Below are 14489 nucleotides of genomic sequence, written 5' to 3' on the forward strand. Positions count from 1 at the left end.
TGACCAAGAAAAATAAGGGTGGACAAGGTGCTAAGGATATGGGTAATTAAGATGGCGCTGATACGCCTGCTAAAGAACCTAGACGCCCTGATCTGCAGAGGGAGATAGCTGCACGACTACAGCAATATGCTCATTCTTCGGCTGCACGATTGCAGTATTGGGCATCTAGTGCCCATGGTGAACCTCTTACCACCGATATGTCTATGGACTAGGAGGTGGACGGCGTTCACCCTGATGTGAATGGAGACATAAGGGAGCTGGCAACTGTGACAGAAATCCCACAGGTAGAGACTTCCATTCAACCTGAGGTTACGTCTGAGCCAACGCTTAAAGATGTGTTCTTAGCAGTCAAGCAATGTAACTCTGCCTTGTGTGCCCTTCAGATGCAGGTTGGGGGCATTGTGGAATCTCTGGCTATAGGCAAACATGATATTAAAAAGGTAACGGAACGCACAACTGTGGTATAGGGCAGGGTGTCGGAGTTGGAAGATAATGTGGTACCTGTGATTAGAACTGCTCATCAACAGGCCCAAGAAATTGCGGACTCAAAAGCAAAAGACTTAGAAAACAGGTCGCGGCATAACAATATCCGATTGGTGGGTGTCCGGAATGCGCTGAAGGTAATAATCCTGATGAGTACTTTGAGAAATGGCTTCAGGAAAAAATTGGACGTCCTAACTTAATGCCACTATTTGCTATTGAAAGGGCCCACAGTGTCCCCACCAGATCTCTGCCCCTGGTGCCCCTCCTCATCCTACTTTAATTAAACTGCTACACTACAGAGACATTGTGCTCCGCAAAGCAAGGGATCATCCGGATCTTACTATTCAAGGCAACAATTTTATTTATCCTGATTATTGCTCAGACGTGCAACAGAGAAGAGCTAAATTTATTGAGGTTAAACACAAATTGCGTCTCCTAAATGTCACATATGGTATTCTGTATCCGGACAAGTTACGAGTCATTTTTTCATTACCCCAAAAGAAGCAATGTCCTGGATAGAACGTCACGAAAGGCAGCTGCTCCAAGCGGGTAGAGAAGACACCTGAAGATCTGTTGACTGTGCTTGCATAGAGTTGTCCTCGTTGCTCGGTCATGGATCGAATCGGAACGGCAATGAGCAGCCTTTATATTGTTCAAGCTGGTTGCTGGACTGGTCTATTCTACAAAGTTGAAGCATAATGTTATACTTTCTGTATTTCTTGGAGTGCCTTACAGTTATATGGTCATGGTAGTTAACTCGTCTACTAATGGTGGGGAAATATGCTCACATTGTTCTGACTTATCGTCAACGTAACTTCTTATTATAGTAGTGGGGGTATACAAAACGATGATATGTGGCTACTTTGGTGTTTTACATCTCTAAATGCTGGTTAGTTTGGAATTTTGCACAGTTTCATCTGCATATTCGCTAGCTATGGCTTTATTTCAATACCCCCGTCCTCCCTTGTGGATGGCAGAAACTGCTGTTCAATGTCTTTAAAGGCCCTTTTACACTGGCCAATAAGTGGCCGGTGCAGCCGAGCGCCAATCAACGAGATATCGTTGATCACCGATTATCGCCCAGTGTAAAACCCCCTTATCTGTTTTGTTTTTGTTTGGGATTGGGGGGGTTAGGGGGATGGGTTTGCTGAGGAGTACTATGCACAAGTAGAGGGGCTATTGATAGCTTCAGTATGTGGGACACATGTCTTCACCTGGATATTTTCTACCTGTTGACATGGCGGGGAAGGTTAATCTATTGACGTGGAATGTACGAGGGTTGAATGACGCTGGATATTCCATTTTTACTGCCTTGCAGGAACATCAACCTGCTTTGGTATGTTTACAAGGAACGCACCTTTTGGCTGACTTAAAAGGGCGTGGATTGGCCAGGCGTTTCATTCCACTTTCTCTTCTTATTCAAGAGGAGTAAGTGTTTTGGTACATAAAAATTTACCGTTTGTGTGTCTTGGTTCGGAAATGGACGCAGAAGGAACATATGTTTGCCTGTATTGTAAATGATATGGTATGATATGTATTATCATTGCAATTTATGTTCCGCCTCCATCTTCTAGTACAGTGCTTAGATCAGCTCTGAGTTTCCTGATGCACGCTCCGGAGGCTCCACTGGTTGTGCTGGGTGATTTTAATAATTATATTGATCATTTGCTGGATACGTTTCCGGTGGTTGCTACTGGTGTTTCTCCAGATATCACTAGATTTGTCCATTTCTTACGGGAGCGAGATCTGCTTGACTTGTGGAGACATCGAGCACCAGATCTAAAGCAGTACTTGTGCTTTTCTGCCTCTCATAAAACTCTGTATTGTATTGACATTTGTTTGGGAAATACTTGTATGTTACCCTACGTTACGTCTGTTAGTTATCTGCCGCGCTCTCTATCGGATCATTCACCGGTATTGCTGTCATTGGTATTGCAGCAGGTAGCTCCTAATGGACATCCCAGTTGGAAGTTCAATCCTTTCTGGCTTCAGCTGATTAGTGGTAGTATACCAGATCGTTTGGAAAAATACTTGCGACAAAATACAGGATCTACTTCTTTTACTATGGTGCGGGATGCAATGAAGGCTTTCTTGCGGGGTTTGTTGCTTCAAGAGGTATCCAGAGTTAAAAGGAAAAACAGGGAGCTGGGTTTGGTGAAACAAAACAGAGTGCAGGAAACAGAGGGGAAATATATATTAGACCCTAATTTGGAAAACTTTAAATACTGGAAGGAGGCACAATAGGCACTTAACCCCTTCCCGACATTTGACGTACATGTACGTCATGGAAAGTACTGACTTCCCGCATCTTGCCGTACATGTACGTCAAACGTTTGGCACCGGCTCAGAAGCTGAGCCGGTCCCATCATCACCGGATCTCAGCTGTATCTTACAGCTGACATCCGACTGTAACGGCGGGGACCGAAATTAGCTTCGATCCCCGCCATTAACCCCTTAAGTGCAGCGCTCAAACGCGATCGCTGCACTTAAGGTGTTTGCAGCTCATCGGAACCCCAGTAATGAAATTGCCGGGGTTCCGGTGGCTGCAATGGCAACCGGAGGCCTAATACTGGCCTCCCGGTCTGCCTAGCACCGAAGCCGGTCAAGATCCGCCCGGCGGCGGAGCCTGATCGGCTTCCGTAGCTGCCGGCAAGATGGCGCCGGGTCAGGAGCTGATCCGGCGTCATCAGCGGTGGAAGTCAGCTGTACTGTACAGCTGACATCCACCTGTAACGGCAGGAACCGGAGCTAGCTCCGATCCCTGCCATTAACCCCTTCGATGCAGCAATCGAAAGCGATTGCTGCATCGTAGCGGTTACTAGCCGATCGCCAGCCCTGACAGGCAATCGGGACTGGCGACTGCTGTTATGGCAACAGGAGACACAATGGTCTCCTGCTCTGCCATTACGGAAGCCGATTTAGGCCCCGCCGGGAGGCGAAGCCTAAACGGCTTGCTGTCAGTGAATGACTGACAGATCTAATACATTGCACTACATAGGTAGTGCAATGTATTAGAAAAAAAAAAATCTGACCGTTGGACCTTCAAGTCCCCTAGTGGGACTTGAGAAAAAGTGTAAAAAAAGTATAAAAAAAGTGTAAAAAAAAGTGCAAAAAATAAAAGTTTGAAAACAATAAAAGTTTCAAGTAATCAAATAACACACAATCCCCCTTTTACTCTTATCAAGTCCTTTATTATTGAAAAATAATAATAAACCATATGTATTTGGTATCGCCACGACCGTAACGACCGGAGGTATCAAAATATTATATTATTTATTGCACGCGGTGAACAGCGTAAAAAAAACCCGTAAAAAACGTTACCAGAGTTTCTGTTTTTTAGTCACTTTGCCCTACAAATATTACAATAAAAAGTGATCAAAAAGTCGCACGTATCCAAAAATGGTACCTATAAAAACTATAGCTCGTCCCGCAAAAAACAAGCCCTCATACAACTCCGTCGACAAAAAAATTAAAACGTTATGGTTCTCACAACTTGGCGACAGAAAAAATACATTCTTTTTACAAAAGTAATTTTATTGTGCAAAAAGTTGTAAAACATAAAAAAGTTCTATAAATGAGGTATCGCCGGAATCGTACTGACCCGCAGAATAAAGGTAACATGTAGTTTATAATGCGTGGTGAACTCTGTATAAAAAAAAACAAAAAAAAGCTGTGCCAGAATTGCGTTTTTTGGTTTACCTGGCATCCCAAAAAATAGGATAAAAGGTGATCAAAAAGTCACATGTACCCCAAAATGGTACCAATAATAACTACAGCTCGTCCCGCAACAAACCAGCCCTCATACCGCTACGTCTATGAAAAATAAAATTAGTTATGGCTCCAATAAGTCAGGAAATAAAAAAATATGCAGTTGTGCCCGAGGGGAACATTTCTTCTGTTTCAAGAGGCGATTTATCAAGGACCTAAAATTAGGGAACCAGGAAGGGAGGGCCCAATCATATCCGATGGAAGCGACGGTGCCCGTATTATACCAGGATAATACTTTCCCAGCAAAATTCCCCAAACTACAAAGGCGCGGAGTGTGGACCAAAAGGGGGATAAGAAATGACACCATTTATCAGTGCGACACCGGCCTGTGCAGAAAGGATTGCTTCACAGCGTAACACACATCTATGGATTATTTTTATTTTTTTATACCACCTGACTATGCCCCTTATATACTCCGCCCCGCTTACATGTACCCCCACATTATAAAACACCAGCAATACTCAAACAAATATAGTACCAAGCAAAATCCGCTCTCCAAAAGCCAAATGGTGCTCCCTCGGCCCTGAACCCTACAGCGTGCCCAAACAGCAGTTTCCTTCAACATATATGGCACCGTCATACCCGTGAGAACCCTTTTAACAATTTTTGTGGTGTGTGTCTCCAGCGTCATAAGCTGGGCATGACATATTTGCCACTGAATGGCATATCTAGGGAAAAATATAAATTTTTAATTTGCACCATCCGCAGCGCATTCATTTATGGAAAAGACCTGTGGGGTGAAAATGCTCACTACACCCCTTAATAAATGCCTTGAGGGGTGCAGTTCCATAATGGGGTCACTTATCAGGGGTTTCTTTTTATTATTTCACATCTGAGCCTCTGCAGTTGTGAACCAATACTTTGTAAATCGCCAAATTAGGCCTCCACTCCGCATGGTACTCTTCACTTCTGAGCCCTGTCATATGTCCAGACAAAAGATTAGGGCCACATGTAGGGTGTTTCTAAAACCGGGAAACACCGCATAATAATTAGAGAGCTGTCTTGTTATGGTGGCACAAGCCGGGCACCACATATTGGCATATCTATGGAAAAAAATCCCATTTTCACTCTGCAACATTGAGCGCACACTAATTTCTACAAAACACCTGCAGGGTTAAAATGCTTACTACACCCCTTGGTAAATGCATTGAGGGGTGTAGTTTACAAAATGGGGTCACTTCTGGGGGGTTTCCACTGTTTTGGGCCCACAGGTGCCCAGAAACCAATCCAGCAACATCTGCACTCCAAATGGCGGTCCTTCCCTTCTGAGCCCTGCCGTTTGCCCAAACAGCAGTTTATGACCACATATGGGGTATTGCCGTACTCGGGAGAAATAGCTTTACAAATGTTGGGTTCTTTTTTTCCTTTATTTGTTGAGAAAATGAAAAAATTTGCGCTAAAGCTACGTCTTATTGAAGAAAAAGGACTGTTTTTATTTTCACTGCCTAATTCTAATAAATTCTATGAAACATCTGTGGGGTCAAAATGCTCACTACACCCCTAGATGCATTCTTCAAGAGGTGTAGTTTCCTAAATGGAGTCCCTTTTTGGGCGTTTTCATTGTTTTGTCCCCTCAGGGGCTTTGCAAATGTGACCTGGCCTCCGCAAATCATTCCTGCTAAATGTGATCTCAAAAAGTCAAATAGTGCTCTTTCCCTTCTAAGCCCTGCCGTGTGTCCAAACAGCCGTTTATTACCACATGTGGGGTATTGTTTTACTCGGGAGAAATTGCTTTACAAATTTTGTGGTGCTTTTTCTCCTTTAGTCCTTCTGGAAATGAGAAAAAATTAGCTAAACCTACATTTTCTTTGAAAAAATGTAGATTATTATTTTCAGGGCCTACTTCCAATAATTTCTGCAAAAAAACTGTGGTGTCAAATCGCTCACTATACCCCTAGATAATTTCCTCAATGGGTGTTGTTTCCAAAATGGGGTCACTTGTGGGGGGTTTCCACTGTTTTGTCCCCTCAGGGGCTTTGTAAATGTAACATGGCCTCCGCAAACCATTCCTGCTAAATTTGAGTTCCAAAAGCCAAATGGCGCTCTTTCCCTTCTCAGCCTCGCCGTGTGTCCAAACAGCCGTTTATTACCACATGTGGGGTACTGTTTTACTCGGGAGAAATTTCTTTACAAATTTTATGGTGATTTTTCTCCTTTAGTCCTTGTGGAAATGAAAAAAAATTAGCTAAACCTACATTTTATTTGAAAAAATGTAGATTTTCATTTTCACAGCCTACTTGCAAAAATTTCTGCAAAAAACCTGTGGGGTCAAAATGCTCACTATACCCCTAGATAATTTCCTCAAGGGGTATAGTTTCCAAAATGGGGTCACTTGTTTGGGGTTTTCACTGTTTTGTCCCCTCAGGGGCTTTGTAAATGTGACATGGCCTCCGCAAACCATTCCTGCTAAATGTGAACTCCAAAAGCCAAATGGCGCTCTTTCCCTTCTCAGCCACGCCGTGTCTCCAAACAACCGTTTATTACCACATGTGAGGTATTGTTTTACTCGGGAGAAATTGCTTTACAAATTTTGCGGTGCTTTTTCTCCTTTAGTCCTTGTGGAAATGAGAAAAAAAATCGCTAAACCTACATTTTCTTTGAAGAAATGTTGATTTTAATTTTCACGGCCTATTTCCAATAATTTCTGTAAAAAACCTGTGCGGTGAAAATGCTCACTACACCCCTAGATAATTTCCTTGAGGTGTCTAGTTTCCCAGATGGGGTCACTTTTGGGGGATTTTGACTGTTTTGGCACCGCAAGAGCCCTTCAAACCTGACATGGTGCCTAAAATATATTCTAACAAAAATAAGGCCCCAAAATCCACCAGGTGCTCCTTTGCTTCTGAGGCCGGTGTTTCAGTCCAGTAGCACGCTACGGCCACATGTGGGATATTTCCTAAAACTGCAAAAACTGGGCAACAAATATTGAGTTGCATTTCTCTGGTAAAACCTTCTGTGTTATAAAAAAAATTGTATTAAAAATGTATTTCTGCAGAAAAATATGAAATTTGTAAATTTCACCTCTACTTTGCTTTAATTCCTGTGAAATGTTTAAAGGGTTAAGACATTTTCTAAATGCTGTTTTGAATACTTTGAGGGGTGAAGTTTTTAAAATGGGGTGACTTTTTTGGGGTTTCTAATATATAAGGCCCTCAAAACCACTTCACAACTGAACTGGCCCCTGTAAAAATAGCCTTTTGAAATTTTCTTGAAAATGTGAGAAATTGCTGCTAAAGTTCTAAGCCTTGTGAGGTCATAGAAAAATAAAAGGATGTTCAAAAAACGATGCCAATCTAAAGTAGACATATGGGGGATGTTAATTAGCAACAATTTTGTGTATTATAACTGCCTGTCTTACAAGCAGATACATTTAAATTGAGAAAAATGCTAATTTTTGCAATTTTTCGCTAAATTTTGGTGTTTTTCACAATTAAATACTGAACATATCGAGCAAATTTTGCCAGTAACATAAAGTCCAATGTGTCACGAGAAAACAATCTCAGAATCGCTTGGATAGGTGAAAGCATTCCGGAGTTATTACCACATAAAGTGACACATGTCAGATTTGAAAAATGAGGCTCTGTCAGGAAGGTCAAAAGTGGCTAAAGAGGGAAGGGGTTAAAGTACATGATAGACAGCGAGCTGAGAATAAACGTAAGTTCATGAGACAGCGTTACTTTGAGGAAGGGGAACGCACGGGACATTTATTGGCCTCCATTGCCAGAACACTACGGGGTACTCACTTTATTGCGGCCATTAGGAATAGCCAGGATGCACTAGTTACTGACTCTAAACGCATTCTGAGACAATTTCATTATTATTATTGCTCTCTTGATACCTCAAGAGTAACGACCTCGGATGAGGATCTGGGTGCTTATTTGAATAACATTGCCTCATATCGCTACTTCCCACTGATATAAAAATTCTGGCCAAGGTTCTAGCACTAAGAATGGGTAAAGCAGTCACATCTCTAGTACATGCTGACTAAGTGGGCTTTATTCCTTCTAAATTTACTGCTATGAACATTAGAAGATTGTTACTTAAACTCCAGGCGGTCCCAGATAACCCAGGGAAACGAGTTGTCCTATCTTTGGATGCCGCTAAGGCATTTGACAGTATTGAGTGGACTTATCTGTGGGCTGTCCTGGAGAGAATGGGATTTGGACCCCGTTATGTCAATTGGATTCGACTTATGTATGGCGCACCTAGGGCTCGGGTTTGGGTTAATAGTATGGTATCAGATGTCTTTGAATTAGGAAGAGGCACCAGGCAGGAGTGCCCTCTATCTCCTCTGCTCTTTGCACTCGCAATCGAGCCCTCAGCGATTAAGATCAGGATGACTCAGGAGATTGTGGACTTAAATATGGACAGTTGGAGGAGAAGGTGGCATTATAGACCGACGATATGCTCTTGTTTTTGGGGGATGCGAAGGAGTCCTTGTCTCAAGCTGTTAGTACTATAACCCTATTTGGCACTTATTCTGGTCTCAATATTAACTAAGATAAATCTGCTTTGCTCCCCATTGATCCCTTATCGGATCCGTTGCCTCCGGATTTAGTTATGGTACCAGTTAACACACAGTTTAAACATCTGGGGATACTGATCAGTGGTATGGTTATGGATTTTGTTCCTCTCATCTTGGCGCTTCTGGGAAAATTTAAGATGAAGACTGAGGCCTGGGGTAAGCTACCATTGGGGTTGTTGGGCAGAGTTAGTTTACTGAAAATGGTCCTAATGCCGCAACTGTTTTATGTATTACATAATTCCCACGTTTGGCTTCCAAATTCTCTGTTTTGCAGGATTAACCAAATTTTCAGGTGGTTTTTGTGGGGTAGAGGGATTCCTAGGATTGAGTTGTAGACACTGCAACTGCCCATTGACGAGGGAAGCTTGGCGTTACCCAATCCTTAGGTATACTTTTTGGCTGTACAATTGCAGCATTTTAAAGGTTGGGGAGTTCCGAGCCCTGGTGGCTCCAGTGATGCACTGCTGACACATCTGTTGGGAGGCGACCTTCTGTTGCCTCTTCTGGAGGCTCATCGCTTTTGACTTCCACCTATTCCTATGCCGACAGTTTCTTCCATACATAAGATTTGGTGGAAATCTCAGGAGTTGCCGGGCATCACTGGGGTCACCCCTATTTAGCGTAATGTAAATTTATGGGACTTATATCAGTTACAATGTTTTGACCAATGGGAAAGTAGTGGAGTTTGGTTCGTAGCACAATCATATAAGGATGATGTATTAAAATCCTTATAACAATTGCAGGAAGAGTTTGCCTTGCCTAATACCTCCTTCTACCAATATTTGCAGCTGAGACATGCATTGAATGCTTAACACAGTGGGTCATCCCCGGACGTGCAGGCATCCATAATTTGTTGGAAACTAAAGGTCCTACAAAGGGTATAATTTCATTTATGTACGGCCAACTCTTGGGTTATATGTTACATTCTCCCTTAGCACAAGTGAAGGACAAATGGTCGCGAGATATAGGGGTAATTTCTGATGATGTATGGAAGGATATTTTAGCCGCTGTTCCTTTAATCTCTCTTAACATAACGCACCGCAGGTCTCCGTTATTTCTACTTCACAGGGTATACCGCACACCAGTGCTTTTGGAAAAAATGTGTCTCCGAACTGATGCAAGGTGTCTGAGATGCCCAGAGGAACGGGCGAACCTTATCCATATGATGTGGGAGTGCCCCATTCTTCAGGGATTCTGGGAGGAGGTATTTGGACTGGTGGATACCTTATTTCAGATTAGAGTACCACGTAGCCCACTGATAGGTGTTCTTGGTTATGTGGAGGATCTCACAATTACTACTTGACTTAGCTACAAACTCAAAAAATATTATATCAAGCACGTAAACTGATAGCTATGAGATGGTTGGACTCCTTTGCACCCACATTTCGTGAATTGGTCAATGATATGAATGGTTTTATACGTATGGAAAAGGCTATTTATCTCAAAAGAGGTGCTATTAAGAAATTTGAGTCTTACTCTAAGATTCAGAGTCTTACTTTATTCACACATGTTATGGCTTTATGTGAGAGACGTATTTTTAGCACCAAAAACAGGATCAAATCACATCGTAGGATAGCAGGAAAACTTTTCCCACATAAAAAGACTCTGTAAAAGGGTTTCCTGCTTTTTCACGACAGGATCGGTTCACATTTCTGGCACTTTATACATTTTACACATAGAGCCTTAATAAGGTCAGTTCGGGAGAGGGGGAAGGATGCTGCGGAGCACCTGCAGCCTTGACCCTGTGTTGGCATTCGTTCGATGCCCTTATTTCAAGCATCTGTTGTTCATGACAGAGACGTTATATCAGTCTTCAATCTGGGATTAGGAAGAGTAAAGTTTTGCTTAAAAAAAGAAAAGGAATACAAAATGTTTGCAAAGTTGTGATATTTATAGGCAAAGGGGTAACTTTGCAGCCCCTGGGCTCTGATGCAAAATCTGTAACAGTGCCCCCATCTTCTTATGTGGTATAGGGGCTTTTGGGCCCCCTGCAAAACCAGGGACTGGGTGCAACTACTACTTCTACACCCCTTATAGCTACGTCCTTACTTGTGGCATGTCAAATTGTAGCCAATTTTGTATTAAGTGACTCCAGTTTGAAGAAGTCAAAAACCCTACTTGGGCATTATTTGGGACCTCAATCAATTACATGGAGCGGAGAACAGCTACAAAGAATGTTTTTCTCTGGAGGACCTGGCACTTCCATGCATTACTCAGACAACCAATGAATTTAGATGGGCATTATAGAATGCTTAATTTGCCCTGTGGTGGCATGGCAGAGGAATTGAACACTTTTTCTGCAGATTATAGGAAATTACTGGGGTCCCAGTGGTGGTGCACCATGTGATCAGTTTAAAGTGATCAAAGACTGGAAAGCCAACACTGGCCAACAGTTATCCTCCCAGGCTCTCCCTAGAACATACCCATTCAGCTTGGTCAAAGGGCATTTCCATATACCGTAAGTGACACTTAATCCTAGGGAAGTAAAGATTAAATAGGTAAAAATCCAGTATGGCTGATCCCCGCATCCCCAATTAGAGGACAGTTGGACTATCTTATGCCTAAAGAGGTTGTTCCATGAAGACAATCCCTTTTTGTAATAAAGCCAGACTGGCGAAAAGCTGAAAACCACGTTTCCAGCTTCTGAAACCCCGTCAATCTACAGTTATCGCCGGAGGAAGCTGCAGCCAGCCAGGAAGACGTTGCAGGGAAATTGTACCATTACATGGCGGCCATTCAAATGAATGGCCATCCATGTACTACATAGACGAGCCAGGTTTGCCAGAATAGGAGATACTGAAACTTAGCCGCTGTCCGCTCTAGCTCATAGATGGGGTCTTGAGCGGGGGACCTCCACTATGGCGTCCATATGCTATAATAGGGCATATGGCAGGTGTTGTCCTAGGGGATGTTCACTTGGAGGAATTTTGCAGGTAGAATCCGCTGCGGATTCTGCCGCAAAATTCTGCCTCCCATTCATTTTAATGGTAGTTGGGTGCTTCTTTTTGCCCGAACCTCCCATTGGTGGAATCTTCCTGCCGTAGGCAGAAATAGTTCCGCGGCAAATTTTGCGGTGGGAACTGCCACGCAAAATCCGCCGTGTGAACCAGCCCTTAGTGAGACAAGGGTAGGAAGTTGGCTTTGTGCTTTCTTGTCTCATCAGCCCAAGGCATCTTAGAAACCTTCTGTATTCTAAGAAATTATTACAAATCACGTCCTACATTTATAAAGATCTCATCTTCACTAGGAGCCCGATGTGAATTCTCCCTAACATATTTTAATACGCTGCTGTGTACCTTTCTATTAGGCTCGTCCATTATCCTCCATCATTTTCTCACTCCTCTGATAACATTGCCTAATTCTCAGTCTCCCTCCGCTACACACTGGGGAAAAGTTGAACAGGAATGAGCAGTCTGTGCTGAACACATGTCCTCCATTCAGGATTTAATTAAAGACCACACACACTAATACACTGATATTGGGAACGCCGCTGCGTAGCCGACTGATTAATCCACAGAGTTTCTCATGGCCCAGCAGGATTGTTCCCAAATTATATGATGCAAGATTACTTATTGCTCAAGTGATGTGGAGCACAAATCTGGTCTCCTCCAGCTTGTGATCAGACTTATAAACTGGAAAGGATACGGGTGCAATTCAAAAAACTTCTTATATTATCAACCCTTCATTGTTGTCCTCTTCATTCTGCAGAAACGCAGAGACTGTGAAAAAGACTAAATCCGGAAGTTGTGTGAAATAGGCCGGGATCACACACACACAGTTTTGACACAGTTTTTTGAGCCAAACACAGAAGTGGATACAAAGTAAGGAGATGAATTAGTATTTTCCTTATACCTTTCCGTCCTTTTGGATCTACATCCGGCTTTGGTTAAAAAAAATACTGGGCCAAAAACCTGCATCAAAACCTTGTGCGTGTGATCCTGGCCTAAGGGCTGGAATCACACACATAGTTTTGATGCAGTCTTTGGTTCAGTTTTTTTTTAGCCAAATCAGGAATGGACACAAGTGAAAGGAGATGCATCAGTCCAGTTGTGGCTTTGGCTAAAAAACTGAGCGAAAAACTGCATCAAAACTGCGTATGTGATCCTGGCCTAAGGCAAGTTTTATATGTCTGTAATATGGCCATATTTTAGGGTCGCAACACCCCCTAATTGTACTGAGCCATAGAGTTTTAGGGTATGTGCACACACACTAATTATGTCCGTAATTGACGGACGTATTTCGGCCGCAAGTCCCGGACCGAACACAGTGCAAGGAGCCGGGCTCCTAGCATCATACTTATGTACGACGCTAGGAGTCCCTGCCTTGCTGCAGGACAACTGTCCCGTAGTATAATCATGTTTACAGTACGGGACAGTTGTCCTGCAGCGAGGCAGGGACTTCTAGCATCGTACATAAGTATGATGCTAGGAGCCCGGCTCCTTGCACTGTGTTCGGTCCGGGACTTGCGGCCGAAATACGTCCGTCAATTACGGACGTAATTAGTGTGTGTGCACATACCCTTATGGTAAAATTCTGTTCAGTAGAACCGCAGGGAGTCTGGGTGTTGCAGCCAGTGCGGCCATATTACAGCCGTATGTAAGACGGCCTTATGGGAGTGAAACTATCTGACGGTTCCCTCTGCAATATACCGCTTTATTGATAATAAGATGTTCCACCGTCCTATCTTATGTATGTATTATACATCATATTATATTGTATTATACTGTCTTATGAGCTACGTATTATACTGATTTGTAGGGTGGAAATCTGCTACATGTGGATTCGGCTCAAATAGGTTTGCAAGCCACAATTTTGCAAGCGAAGTGATTAGTGATAATTATTGCATGTCAATTCCCCAAAAAAATCGGCATCAATTGCCACAATGTTATGTAAAGAGCAGGCGTTTTCAAGTCTCAGTATAGTAGTATTGACTGTCTTCTCAATACCAGGCAGCAGTCCATGTTATAAAGGGGTTGTTTACAAGCTATTGAAAAATGCTGTGCCTCAACCCTGCCTGTATAATAGTTTTCAATCTCCATAATAATCAGTCTGCAATATCATACCCAGCAAAACAATTCTGTTTAAAGAACTTGTCAATTTAGGGGGAAAAAACAAACTGGAAAATAAAGGCCTTTACCTGTAGTATGCATGCATAGGACTTATGAAACTCACGATACACCCTTAAAGAGGTTAAAGCTGGTCATACACTTCAGATTTCCGCCGGCCGAAAAGGCCACCTTACAGTAGATCATTTCTGCTGAATGTTGACGCCTTTTCCTGATATCAATTAATGTGTCAGACGACGAATGAAATCAGATATTTGTAGAAATGTCATCCTGCCATGTTGGATTTTTTCTGGCATTGTCGGGTTACAGCCATTGGCAATACCTATAAAGTTGTAAATGCCAGGCGACAAATGTCCACCCCGTCACAGATCAAGGCAAAGATCAATCTGCGATTTGTCATCCAGAAAGACAATCTCGAAACGACCAACCATGAACGACGTCATACAGAAAACGGCCGCCTAAAATGTCTAGACTGCTGTGTGCAAGAGTGTACCACACAAGCGTAAAGGAGATTGGGGCATTTACAATGCTTTTCATAACTAACTGATATATATCAAAGTCAAGGATGAAGAAAATGATCTCTGGTAGTTGTGCGGTTAATAAAACAGTTATGGCATCTTGTATAGGGATGCGGTTTGGAGCACAGT

The 14489-nt window shown here is 42.8% G+C and overlaps 1 protein-coding gene across 3 annotated transcripts in view; it reads right to left on the reverse strand.

Annotated features, from left to right (window-relative positions):
• Positions 1 to 14489, reverse strand: part of PPP1R1B (protein phosphatase 1 regulatory inhibitor subunit 1B) — a 54754-nt gene that overhangs the window by 25727 nt on the left and 14538 nt on the right. The gene's annotated exons all lie outside the window — the stretch shown is intronic.

This window comes from Rhinoderma darwinii, chromosome 13 (assembly GCF_050947455.1).
Source record: "Rhinoderma darwinii isolate aRhiDar2 chromosome 13, aRhiDar2.hap1, whole genome shotgun sequence".
Lineage (NCBI taxonomy): Eukaryota > Metazoa > Chordata > Amphibia > Anura > Rhinodermatidae > Rhinoderma > Rhinoderma darwinii.